This window comes from Oncorhynchus mykiss, chromosome 11 (assembly GCF_057628025.1).
Source record: "Oncorhynchus mykiss isolate SJ-2025 chromosome 11, ASM5762802v1, whole genome shotgun sequence".
NCBI classification, from domain to species: Eukaryota; Metazoa; Chordata; class Actinopteri; order Salmoniformes; family Salmonidae; genus Oncorhynchus; species Oncorhynchus mykiss.
This window is the reverse complement of record NC_143032.1, coordinates 51,334,338-51,346,039: the sequence shown is the minus strand read 5'-3', so window position 1 is coordinate 51,346,039 and position 11,702 is coordinate 51,334,338. Positions and strand designations below refer to the sequence as shown.

Sequence of the window (11,702 nt, the reverse complement as noted above, 5' to 3'; positions counted from 1 at the left end):
CCACTCTTTTGGGAAGGCTTTCCACTAGATGTTGGAGCATTTCTGTGGGGACTTCCATTCAGCCACAAGATGTTGGAGCATTAGTGAGGTCGGGCACTGATGTTGGGCGATGAGGCCCGCAGTCGGGGTTCCAATTCATCCCAAAGGTGTTTGATGGGGTTGAGGTCAGGGCTCTGTGCAGGCCAGTCAAATTCTTCCATGCTGATCTCGACAAACCATTTCTGTATGGACCTCGCTTTGTGCACGGGGTCATTTTCATGCTGAAACAGGAAAGGGCCTTCCCCAAACTGTTGCCACAAATTTGGAAGTATAGAATTGTCTAGAATGTCATTGTATGCTGTAGCGTTAAGATTTCTCTTCACTGGAACTAAGTGGCCTAGTCCGAACCATAAAAAACAGCCCCAGACCTTTATTCATCCTCCACCAAACCTTACAGTTGGCACTATACATTCGGGCAGGTAACGTTCTCCTGCCATCCACCAAACACAGATTTGTTCTTCCGACTGCCAGATGGTAAAGTGTGATTCATCACTCCAGAGAACACGTTTCAAATCCTGCAATATGACCACATTCATTGAGTGACACATTGATCTTATAAGGTGGGGCAAAAAAGTATTTAGTCAGCCACCAATTGTGCAAGTTCTCCCACTTAAAAATATGAGAGAGGCCTGTAATTTTCATCATAGGTACACTTCAACTATGACAGACAAAATGAGAAAAAAAATCCAGAAAATCACATTGTAGGATTTTTAATGAATTTATTTGCAAATTATGGTGGAAAATAAGTATTTGGTCACCGACAAACAAACAAGATTTCTGGCTCTCACAGACCTGTAACTTCTTCTTTAAGAGGCTCATCTGTCCTCCACTCGTTACCTGTATTAATGGCACCTGTTTGAACTTGTTATCAGTATAAAAGACACCTGTCCACAACCTCAAACAGTCACACTCCAAACTCCACTATGGCCAAGACCAAAGAGCTGTCAAAGGACACCAGAAACAAAATTGTAGACCTGCACCAGGCTGGGAAGACTGAATCTGCAATAGGTAAGCAGCTTGGTTTGAAGAAATCAACTGTGGGAGCAATTATTAGGAAATGGAAGACATACAAGATCACTGATAATCACCCTCGATCTGCAAGATCTCACCCCGTGGGGTCAAAATGATCACAAGAACGGTGAGCAAAAATCCCAGAACCACACGAGGGGACCTAGTGAATGACCTGCAGAGAGCTGGGACCAAAGTAACAAAGCCTACCATCAGAAACACACTACGCCGCCAGGGATTCAAATCCTGCAGTGCCAGACTTGTCCCCCTGCTTAAGCCAGTACATGTCCAGGCCCATCTGAAGTTTGCTAGAGAGCATTTGGATGATCCAGAAGAAGATTGGGAGAATGTCATATAGTCAGATGAAACCAAAATATAACTTTTTGGTAAAAACTCAACTCGTCGTGTTTGGAGGACAAAGAATGCTGAGTTGCATCCAAAGAACACCATACCTACTGTGAAGCATGGGGTGGAAACATCATGCTTTGGGGCTGTTTTTCTGCAAAGGGACCAGGACGACTGATCCGTGTAAAGGAAAGAATGAATGGGGCCATGTATCGTGAGATTTTGAGTGAAAACCTCCTTCCATCAGCAAGGGCATTGAAGATGAAACGTGGCTGGGTCTTTCAGTATGACAATGATCCCAAACACACCGCCCAGGCAACGAAGGAGTGGCTTCGTAAGAAGCATTTCCAGGTCCTGGAGTGGCCTAGCCAGTCTCCAGATCTCAACCCCATAGAAAATCTTTGGAGGGAGTTGAAAGTTTGTGTTGCCCAGCAACAGCCCCAAAACATCACTGCTCTAGAGGAGATCTGCATGGAGGAATGGGCCAAAATACCAGTAACAGTGTGTGAAAACCTTGTGAAGACTTACAGAAAACATTTTACCTCTGTCATTGCCAACAAAGGGTATATAACAAAGTAACTGTTGTTATTGACCAAATACTTATTTTCCACCATAATTTGCAAATAAATTCATTAAAAATCCTACAATGTGATTTTCTGGATTTTTTTTCTTCTAATTTTGTCTGTCATAGTTGAAGTGTACCTATGATGAAAATTACAGGCCTCTCTCATCTTTTTAAGTGGGAGAACTTGCACAATTGGTGGCTGATTAAATACTTTTTTGCCCCACTGTATGTATTGATTACGTACCATATTGATTGATTATTTATTGGACGACAGGGAAGGAGCTGTAGGATAACACAACTGACAATCCTCTTTGAAATATGTTTCAACTGTAGGACTGTTTTGTATGAACACATAACAGGAATAGTTTTTGTTGTCTGTCCATTCAAGTATTTACCCATCTTGCTCTTTTTGTACAATAGGCATGTCATGTAGCCAAAGATTTTTATTTTACCATCTTTTCTCAAGGCTATTGTGATTAATATGCTTTTTGTAAAATGTTGGTTAATATTATGTTGCCAATATGTTATTTATAGCAACTATTTATTTAATAAATGATTTGTCAATTAAAAAATATATACTTTGTTTGAATTTATCAAAAGTAATTAAGTGCCGTCCTCTTATCGTTAAAAGAGGATTCCATTGACACCATGCAACCATTTTTACTGATGTAACAGAAAGTGTCGATCCAGTAAATCAAGAGTACAGCTGCTCCCTGTGTGTTTGTACTGGTCCATTCTGGATCCCCTAGTCTAGTAAAGCCCTTGTTCCCTCTCAATGGGCCAGTAATGGCCATCCCTCTGATTGTCCACTACAAACACCCTGACCACCGTGTGGACACAGAGACAACCCCTGACCTCTGAACCCTTATCTAGTGTCTGAAGGCAGCGAGACGGGAAGAACGCGTTTCCACTGCTCCAGAGTCCAATGGCGGCAAGCTTTACATCACTCTAGCCAATGCGTAGCATTGCGAATGGCGATCTTAGGCTTGTGTGTGGCTGCTCGGACATGGAAACCCATCAATCTCCTGACGAAATGTTATTGTGCTAACGTTGCTTCTAGAGGCAGTTAAGGAACTGAGTGTTGTGTCGTGGAGGATCGTTTCAAAATATAACACTTACAAGAACTTGTGAATTCAATATAGGCTTTTAATACAAACATATCAGAAGCCTAGATGGTCTGCGGAACACACCCTTTTCCAGAGCACTGGCTCTGTATTTATACACATACAACATATGAGTCCATCCCACATGCAAATGAAGTTACTTCCCTCAGTCCATCTGCCACCATTATCTTTCAGTCTGTGCTTCCTGCTTGTTCATGCCCAATAACGCCCATATCTGCTTTCTGTTAAGTTATAATGGTGGCAGGACCTCTTCATGTCGCAAAAATAATGCATGCCCATCTTATCCTATGGGCCCCTTATGTTTAGCTTGGTGTGTTCTTTGGTATGTCTGTCCTTATTAGGACTAGTAGACTATGTGTCTCTTCTCTTCATGTCCTAAAAATATATGCCCTATGTCTATAGTCCATCAGTTGGTAATTTGGCTGACCCCCTCCCTTGTGTGTCCCTCTGACCTCGGTATGTCCAGCTGTCCTATGCACTCATGGCCTTGCTTTGGTTTCCTGTCCTCTACAATAGACAATGCATTTTACCCTAAATATTTATGCATTTTATGGCTTTGGCCATTACGTCTGTTATTTCTTGGTTTCCTGTTTTTACCAGAATGGCAATTGCACTCTAAGTGTATCTTCCTCTTGTGGTCTAATGTACACCTTTGCTCTACAGTATTATGTTTGTCCCTACATGTACAGCTTGCTCCCACAGTTGCAACCGAGGACAGGTTATTTTTACGTGCTTCAGCCCTCTGGGGTCCCGTTCTGTGAGCTTGTGTGGCCTACCACTTCACGGCCCACCCGTTGTTGCTCCTAGATGTTTCTACTTCACAATAACAGCACTTACAGTTTACCGGGGCAGCTCTAGCAGGGCAAACATTTGACTAACTGACTAGTTGGAAAGGTGACATCCTATGACGTGGCAGCATCATGTTGTGGGGTTGTTTTTCAGCGGCAGGGAATAGGAGACTAGTCAGGATGGATGGAAAGATGAAAGGAGCAAAGTACAGAGAGATCCTTGATGAAAACCTGCTCCAGAGCGCTCAGGTCCTCAGACTGGGGGCGAAGGTTCACTTTCCAACAGGACAACGACCCTAAGCACACAGCCAAGCTTGTAGCGTCACACCCAAGAAGACTCATGGCTGTGATTGCTGCCAAAGGTGCTTCAACAAAGTATTGAGTAAAGGGTCCGAATACTTATGTAAATGTGATATTTCAGTTTTTTATTTTTTTACATTTGCTTTGTTGATATGGGGTATTGTGTGTAGATTGATGAGGGTAATAAACTACTTAATCCATTTTAGAATAAGGCTGAAAATTAACAAAATGTGGAAAAATTCAAGTGGTCTGAATACGTTCCGAATGAACTGTATAGTGTATCTGTATGAATATCCACGTTTCCTGGAAATCCACAGTCAGCCGACTGCCTTTGTGACACAAGGCCTGTAGAGGAGTTTCCCTCCTCCAAGCGGTCTGTGAGTGAAGACTGCAAGGAGGTGACTGTGAGTTCCTGGTGTTTGTTGGTTGTTGGTGCGTTGGGCTGTCTGTCAAAGCCCTTGGCAGTTTATTTATGGTCTATGGGAGTGCTGTGAAATGAGTCATTAAGATTGCATGGAACAGGCTGAGAGAGAGAGGCAGGCTGTTCTGAAAGATGGTTGTGAGATGAGTGGGCTGTCTGCTGGCTCCAGCTGAGGTGGCCCTGGACGGTCTCGGGTAGGCAGGTGATAACAATTCCTTCTGGATGTCACCAGGCAGGAGTCTGAACACCTCAGGGTCAATGTTTGGGGGCAATCCAGGAAAATCTGTCAAACCAGGACTGTTGGTCCTTTTATCATCTACTGTTCCACCTACACAGCACTCACCCAACCTTGGCTGCTGATGGGAGGCCTCAGGGCTATGTTAAGGTTGGAAGGTGTGTCTGGTATCCCCTGTGATGCATCCTGACCAGTCAACCACTCTGTCCTACCTTCAACATCAGACCCAGCCTGCACTGTGAGGTTACCAAGCACACTTTGAGACGGATCATCCTATAGCAGATGGAGAGAGAGAGAAATTATGCACATTTTTACAATTCCAAAGATGACCCATAGGGAGTGCACATTGCAGGGGTAAGGCCTGAGACAGAGATATTAGTTGATATCTTATGGGTGAAATCCAGATGTCTTACCTGACACATAGGAGGCCTGGGTTTTCTCAAGAGATCTGTGTGTGAAGAAGGCACAGATGTATGCCTTGCTGACAGCAGCAAACCTGGCCTGCATGTTACTGAAGCACATGTTGAGGAGGGTGAGGTGGAAGCCTGTGCTGGTGTCCACCATCTTGTGGAAGAGCTTCATGGCCATGGTGACCAGCTGTGCCAAGGCATCACTGTCGCCTGATGAACAACACAGCAGATTTAAGTGGGATAAGTTGCTAAATGTACAGTAACTGATCTACCATTTAAGATCTGTGAAATCCAGCCTTAGAAATTAGTGTACTATTAAAATGTAGATTTACAGCAGGTCTAATCAATAGTTACTACATATTTGCCAAAGCCATTGGTAGTCCATTTTCAAATCGTAATGACGTACAGACAAAATATACTCCTTATTTGTGTGAGAATTATTTACCAATACCAGAGCTGATCTTCTGCTCAATGTGGTTGGGGATGGTCACTGCCTGCTCTCCCGGGCTGAACCGTTTGTTGGTTGCTGAGTAGCGCCTGATGGTGAGTCGAAGTGTCAGAGCCTGCCTGCCATCTTTATGCATCCTAAAACCAAGACAGCATTCTGAAGTTAAACTTAATGCAGACACACTACTTACAGACTTAACTGTTTCTGCACCTTGCAGTTCAAACCTTATGAATAACTGTGTAGAAGGCTACTCAACAAATCTTTGGTTGAGGACTTTTTCATGAAGGGAGTCTTCATCGCTAAAAGACTGGGATATTACGAAGATATGGAGACAAAAGACAGAAAGACATACAGTATCAATATGTGCACTGTATCAGTGTTAGCTGAAAACGGTTTAAATCACAAGGTCCTTTCATTTATCAGTTTTCAGTTTTCAGTGGGGTGACTGGAGTGTCATCTATGTCCAAGGATAGATTCTGGAGACGATGAGCGTTGGAGGCTCTGAACTCCCTCACCAGGTCAGCCAATGGGAAGAGCTGCAAGTCCTGCACACTAATCAATCCCAGGGCCTGAAATCTCTTAGCCGTCTGGTGGCCTAGTGAATATTTGGTACAAAATCAACCATCCAATGTTTATACAGCGGGAATTCAATTCACTCCATTACTCCCGACAATCTTAGATAAGTATTTTTGTGATGATAGAAAGCATTTGTTGGGATTTTTGACATAATATAGGGAAATCAGAACCAGGCAACATGGCCGAGTGCATGGAGGCTGACACATCAAGCAGCATCAAGGAAAATGGTCAAGAAAAAGAGGCTTGGAGTACATTCGCCGGGTGCAACACGTCAAGGGAAACTGTTCTTCCTATCTTCATTTTGGAGAGAGAAATCCTTACAAGGGAGGAGGCCACAGCTAACCCTCTGAAAGAAGAAGAGCTCTACCATAGCCTCACCCAGGAAATCCACCCAGGCCACCTTAGGTCAGTACAGAGAGCTAGAGCACTCTGGTGTATCCATCTACATAAAAAGAAGCAAGGGCAAATCTCCAATTAGAGGAATATCTGTCTGTGGAAAGCATGTAGTGTTCAAGGAAAACAACCCTTTCAGTCTGAAGTCATGCATGGCCAATCAGAACTCAGTCCAAGTTATCTTTATTTATTTAACTAGGCAAGTCAGTTAAGAACAAATTCTTATTTACAATGACGGCCTACCAGAAGGCAAAAAGCCTCCTGCGTGGACACGTGCTGGGATTAAAAATTTAAAATAAAATATAGTACAAAACACACATCACGACAAGAGAGACACCACAACATAAAGAGAGACCTAAGAGAGACCTAAGACAACCAAAGAGCTGGCTGAATTAGTTTCTAACTAAAGCAGGCTGCAAAACTGTGGGGAAAGTGATGAAACGCATGATTCTATACAAGAACCAACTAATTAACTGTTCCAATGGAGATTGCTTTGCTTACAGTGAAGCAAGCCCATACCCCGCTCTGCAAAGATCGATCCACACTGGGTCAAAATATTTTACTCTGGACAGGGCAATGGACAGTGTCAAGACGTCCCGGCACAATACCCTGCACCTGTCACACCCTGGTCTGTTTCACCGGTCCTTGTGCTTGTCTCCACCCCCCTCCAGGTGTCACCCATCTTCCCCATTATCCCCAGTGTATTTATACCTGTGTTCTGTTTGTTAGTTGCCAGTTTGTTTTGTTCGTCAAGCCTACCAGTGGTTTTCCCCTTGCTCCTGTCTTTTGCTAGTTCCTGGTTTCCCAGTTTTGATCGTTCTGCCTGCCCTGAGCCTGCTTGCCGTTGTGTACCTTATGGACTCCGATCTGGATTACTGACCCCTGCCTGCCCTTGACCTGTCGTTTTTCCTGCCCTAGTAATAAACTTTTGTTACTTTGACACTGTCTGCATCTGGGTCTTCTCCTGAAACGTGATAGCACCGAGCCCAGAATCCAGTCCAGCCACTGAAGATAACTCTAAGTATATAGAGGAGATATACAGCCAGTATGATGACATAGGAGATATGCAGCCAGTATGATGACATAGGAGATATACAGCCAGTATGATGACATAGAGGAGATATAGAGCCAGTATGATGACATAGAGGAGATATACAGCCAGTATGATGACATAGGATATATACAGCCAGTATGATGAAATAGAGGAGATATAGAGCCAGTATGATGACATAGGATATATACAGCCAGTATGATGAAATAGAGGAGATATAGAGCCAGTATGATGACATAGGATATATACAGCCAGTATGACGAAATAGAGGAGATATACAGCCACTATGATGAAATAGAGGGGATATAGAGCCAGTATGATGACAGAGAGGAGATATACAGCCAGTATGATGACATAGGATATATACAGCCAGTATGATGACATAGAGGAGACATACAGCCAGTATGATGACAGAGAGGAGATATACAGCCAGTATGACGACATAGGATATATACAGCCAGTATGATGACATAGAGGAGACATACAGCCAGTATGATGACAGAGAGGAGATATACAGCCAGTATGATAACATAGGAGATATACAGCCAGTATGATGATATAGGAGATATGCAGCCAGTATGATGACATAGAGGATATATACAGCCAGTATGATGACATAGGAGATATACAGCCAGTATGATGACATAGAGGAGATATACAGCCAGTATGATGACATAGGAGATATACAGCCAGTATGATGACATAGGAGATATACAGCCAGTATGATAACATAGGAGATATACAGCCAGTATGATAACATAGGAGATATACAGCCAGTATGATGACATAGGAGATATACAGCCAGTATGATGACATAGGAGATATACAGCCAGTATGATGACATAGGAGATATACAGCCAGTATGATGACAGAGAGGAGATATACAGCCAGTATGATGACATAGGAGATATACAGCCAGTATGATGACATAGGAGATATACAGCCAGTATGATGACATAGGAGATATACAGCCAGTATGATAACATAGGAGATATACAGCCAGTATGATGACATAGGAGATATACAGCCAGTATGATGACATAGGAGATATACAGCCAGTATGATAACATAGGAGATATACAGCCAGTATGATGACATAGGAGATATACAGCCAGTATGATGACATAGGAGATATACAGCCAGTATGATGACATAGGAGATATACAGCCAGTATGATAACAGAGGAGATATACAGCCAGTATGATGAAATAGAGGAGATATACAGCCAGTATAATAACAGAGGAGATATAGAGCCAGTATGATGACATAGGAGATATACAGCCAGTATGATGACATAGGAGATATACAGCCAGTATGATGACAGAGGAGATATAGAGCCAGTATGATGACAGAGGAGATATAGAGCCAGTATGATGACATAGAGCCAGTAAGTGCCGGCCTTCAAATGTACGCTGATAACACTGTTGTCTATGTGTCTTATAAAACCTGTGCTGATGTCAATAAACATTTGACAAAACACCTGGACTCAGTGGCCACCTGGTTGAACTCTGTCTGGCTGAATGTAAAGTAAACGGTCTCAATCTGTTTCTCAACAAGGAAGCTGCCAGTGACAAAGTCGCTCTCTGTCCGCATCAAAGAAAAGACAAACAAGTCACAGAGGTAAAATATGAAGTTGGACAAACATGCTAAAAAGATCAGTAGGACTATCAAAGCAAGCTTCTACTGTTTCAGACTAATAAAGACCTTGTCTGTGTCTTGATAGTGCCTTTTTTATTCTTACATGCAATGGGGTTCTCTCACATGTCACTCTGTATAACATCCTTGTTCCAGGCCAGCCAGACAGTGCAGTGACCCTTAGAGTCACTGTATAAGTGTGCGCTGAAAATATTGGTCCAAAAACATGTACGGGTACCATCACTGTTACATCCTGAAAAAGTACAATGTACTGAGCTGTTAAAAACTTAATCAGATTTGCAAATGTGAAGCTTGTGTTTAAGTGTCTCAATGGTATTGCCACTGAATCCCTGACCAAACACATGCAGAAGCTGCAATGGCCTGGAATGTCCACCAGGGGGTGCACCAAGGGAAACTGCAAGGTCCCTGTCTATAAAACTTCCGCAGGGCAGTCCTCTTACCGAGGAGACACATGCACGGAACACTTTATCAGAAGAACATAAACTGCTGGAACATGTCAAGACATTCAAAAGAAACAACAACAACTGGTTGCTACAGCTCCAATATTGCAATCATGTATGAACTGTATGAAGTGCTTCCATTAAGAGCACTGTACATCCAAGTTATAAATATTAGGGGTATATACTGGATGTATGAGATTTGCTTTGTGATATAATTATGATAATGTACAGATATGTTTTTTTATGTGATTATTATTTTAAACATTGATTATGCACTTGTTTCTTAGCTTTGGCTTCCATTCAAGCAACTAGGGATAGGTGTTGAAAATGAGCGTGAGTTAGGAAACACTACAGGGCAATGCATAGGACAATTGTTTGTTCAATGTGTTTGTGCTTGTTCCTATCCAAATACACTAAACTAACTCCTGAAATCGGCCAGAATGGGTTAAGGTAAAGACCTGAACGGCTTGACAACAGCTACAGAGGCGATAACTGCAATGGGTTACATTGAGCATCAATAAGCTCTACTCTACACACTTAATATGTTGTGAAATCTGTTGTGACTGTAATGTCAGTCAAATGTATAACTGCCTTCATTTTGCTAGAGCCCTAATGGGGATAATAAATAATAATACATACAAATAATAAATACAAATAATAAATACAAATAATAAATACAAAAACTTCATGTAGTGATTTGGATACATTAAATTGAGTCAAGTTAGATATAAAACGTACATCTAAACCTGGTACTTTATCTAAACCACTTAGACTACCCATGATTTCTCTGACACTCTCTGGCAAAAGTGTGGTTTGTTGATTTGGCTTGAAGGTGCCTGACACCAGTGAGGCCCAGCTTGCTTTGGATGGCTGTTCTCAGTTCCGCTGTGATGTGTGAGCCCACCACCACCCAGTCCAGGGCGGTCCATGACTTTGGCATCTGAGGCTGAGTAAAACCAAACAACAACACATACAATCCTTGGTTGCATTTCACATCATCGTAAACCGATTGCTAGTATGAAGACATTTCATTTCTTCGAACTAAAATCAAATCAAATCAAATTGTATTTGTCACATGCGCAGAATACGATGCTTACTTACAGGCCCTAAACCAACAATGAAGTTCAAGAAATAGAGTTAAGAAAATATTCACTGAGGAACTAAAGGCCAAGTTTAAGAATCCAAACCCTTTCCGAAACGTATGTCCTGACAGGTTGTTTCACAACACATATCCTGGTTTCATTAAGCCAAATGGATACCTAGAACCATATTAACAGTAAGTACCCAGTCTGAATGCTGCTAGACAGGTTACTCACTGTCATGATGAATAGCGAGCAGACTCTGGAGTCAGTTCCATCCTCCTCTCAACCATCTCTGTGATGTCCATGAAATTCTTAACATATCCCAGACATTTTACTAAATGGACAGAATGACATCAGCGACTCTGAATGGGGGAAAACACAGAGACAGGTGAGAGTTATTCCATAAAATCTAATTTTATTGGTCGCATACACATATTTAGCAGATGTTATTGCGGATGTAGCTGTCACGTCCTGACCTTAGTTCCTTTTTATGTCTCTATTTTAGTTTGGTCAGGGCGTGAGTTGGGGTGGGCATTCTATGTTTTGTGTTCTATGTTTTCTATTTCTATGTGTTTGGCCTGGTATGGTTAACAATCAGAGGCAGCTGTCTATCGTTGTCTCTGATTGAGAACCATACTTAGGTAGCCTTTTCCCACCTGGTGTTTGTGGGTAATTGTTTCCTGTTTTCACCTTTCAGGACTGTTTCGATTTTCATTTCTTTCATTCATTTTGTTATTTTGTATTCTCGTGTTCTGGTATAATAAATAATCATGGACACTTACCACGCTGCGTTTTGGTCCGATCCTTCCTACTCCTCATCC

At 42.3% G+C, this 11,702-nt stretch overlaps 2 pseudogenes; both read right to left on the bottom strand.

Annotated features, from left to right (window-relative positions):
- Positions 1-2,707: 2,707 nt before the first annotated feature.
- On the bottom strand, positions 2,708-5,819 carry LOC149979613 (DNA polymerase iota-like; annotated as a pseudogene).
- A 283-nt stretch (positions 5,820-6,102) lies between these two features.
- Positions 6,103-11,700, bottom strand: LOC110535044 (DNA polymerase iota-like; annotated as a pseudogene).
- Positions 11,701-11,702: the final 2 nt, after the last annotated feature.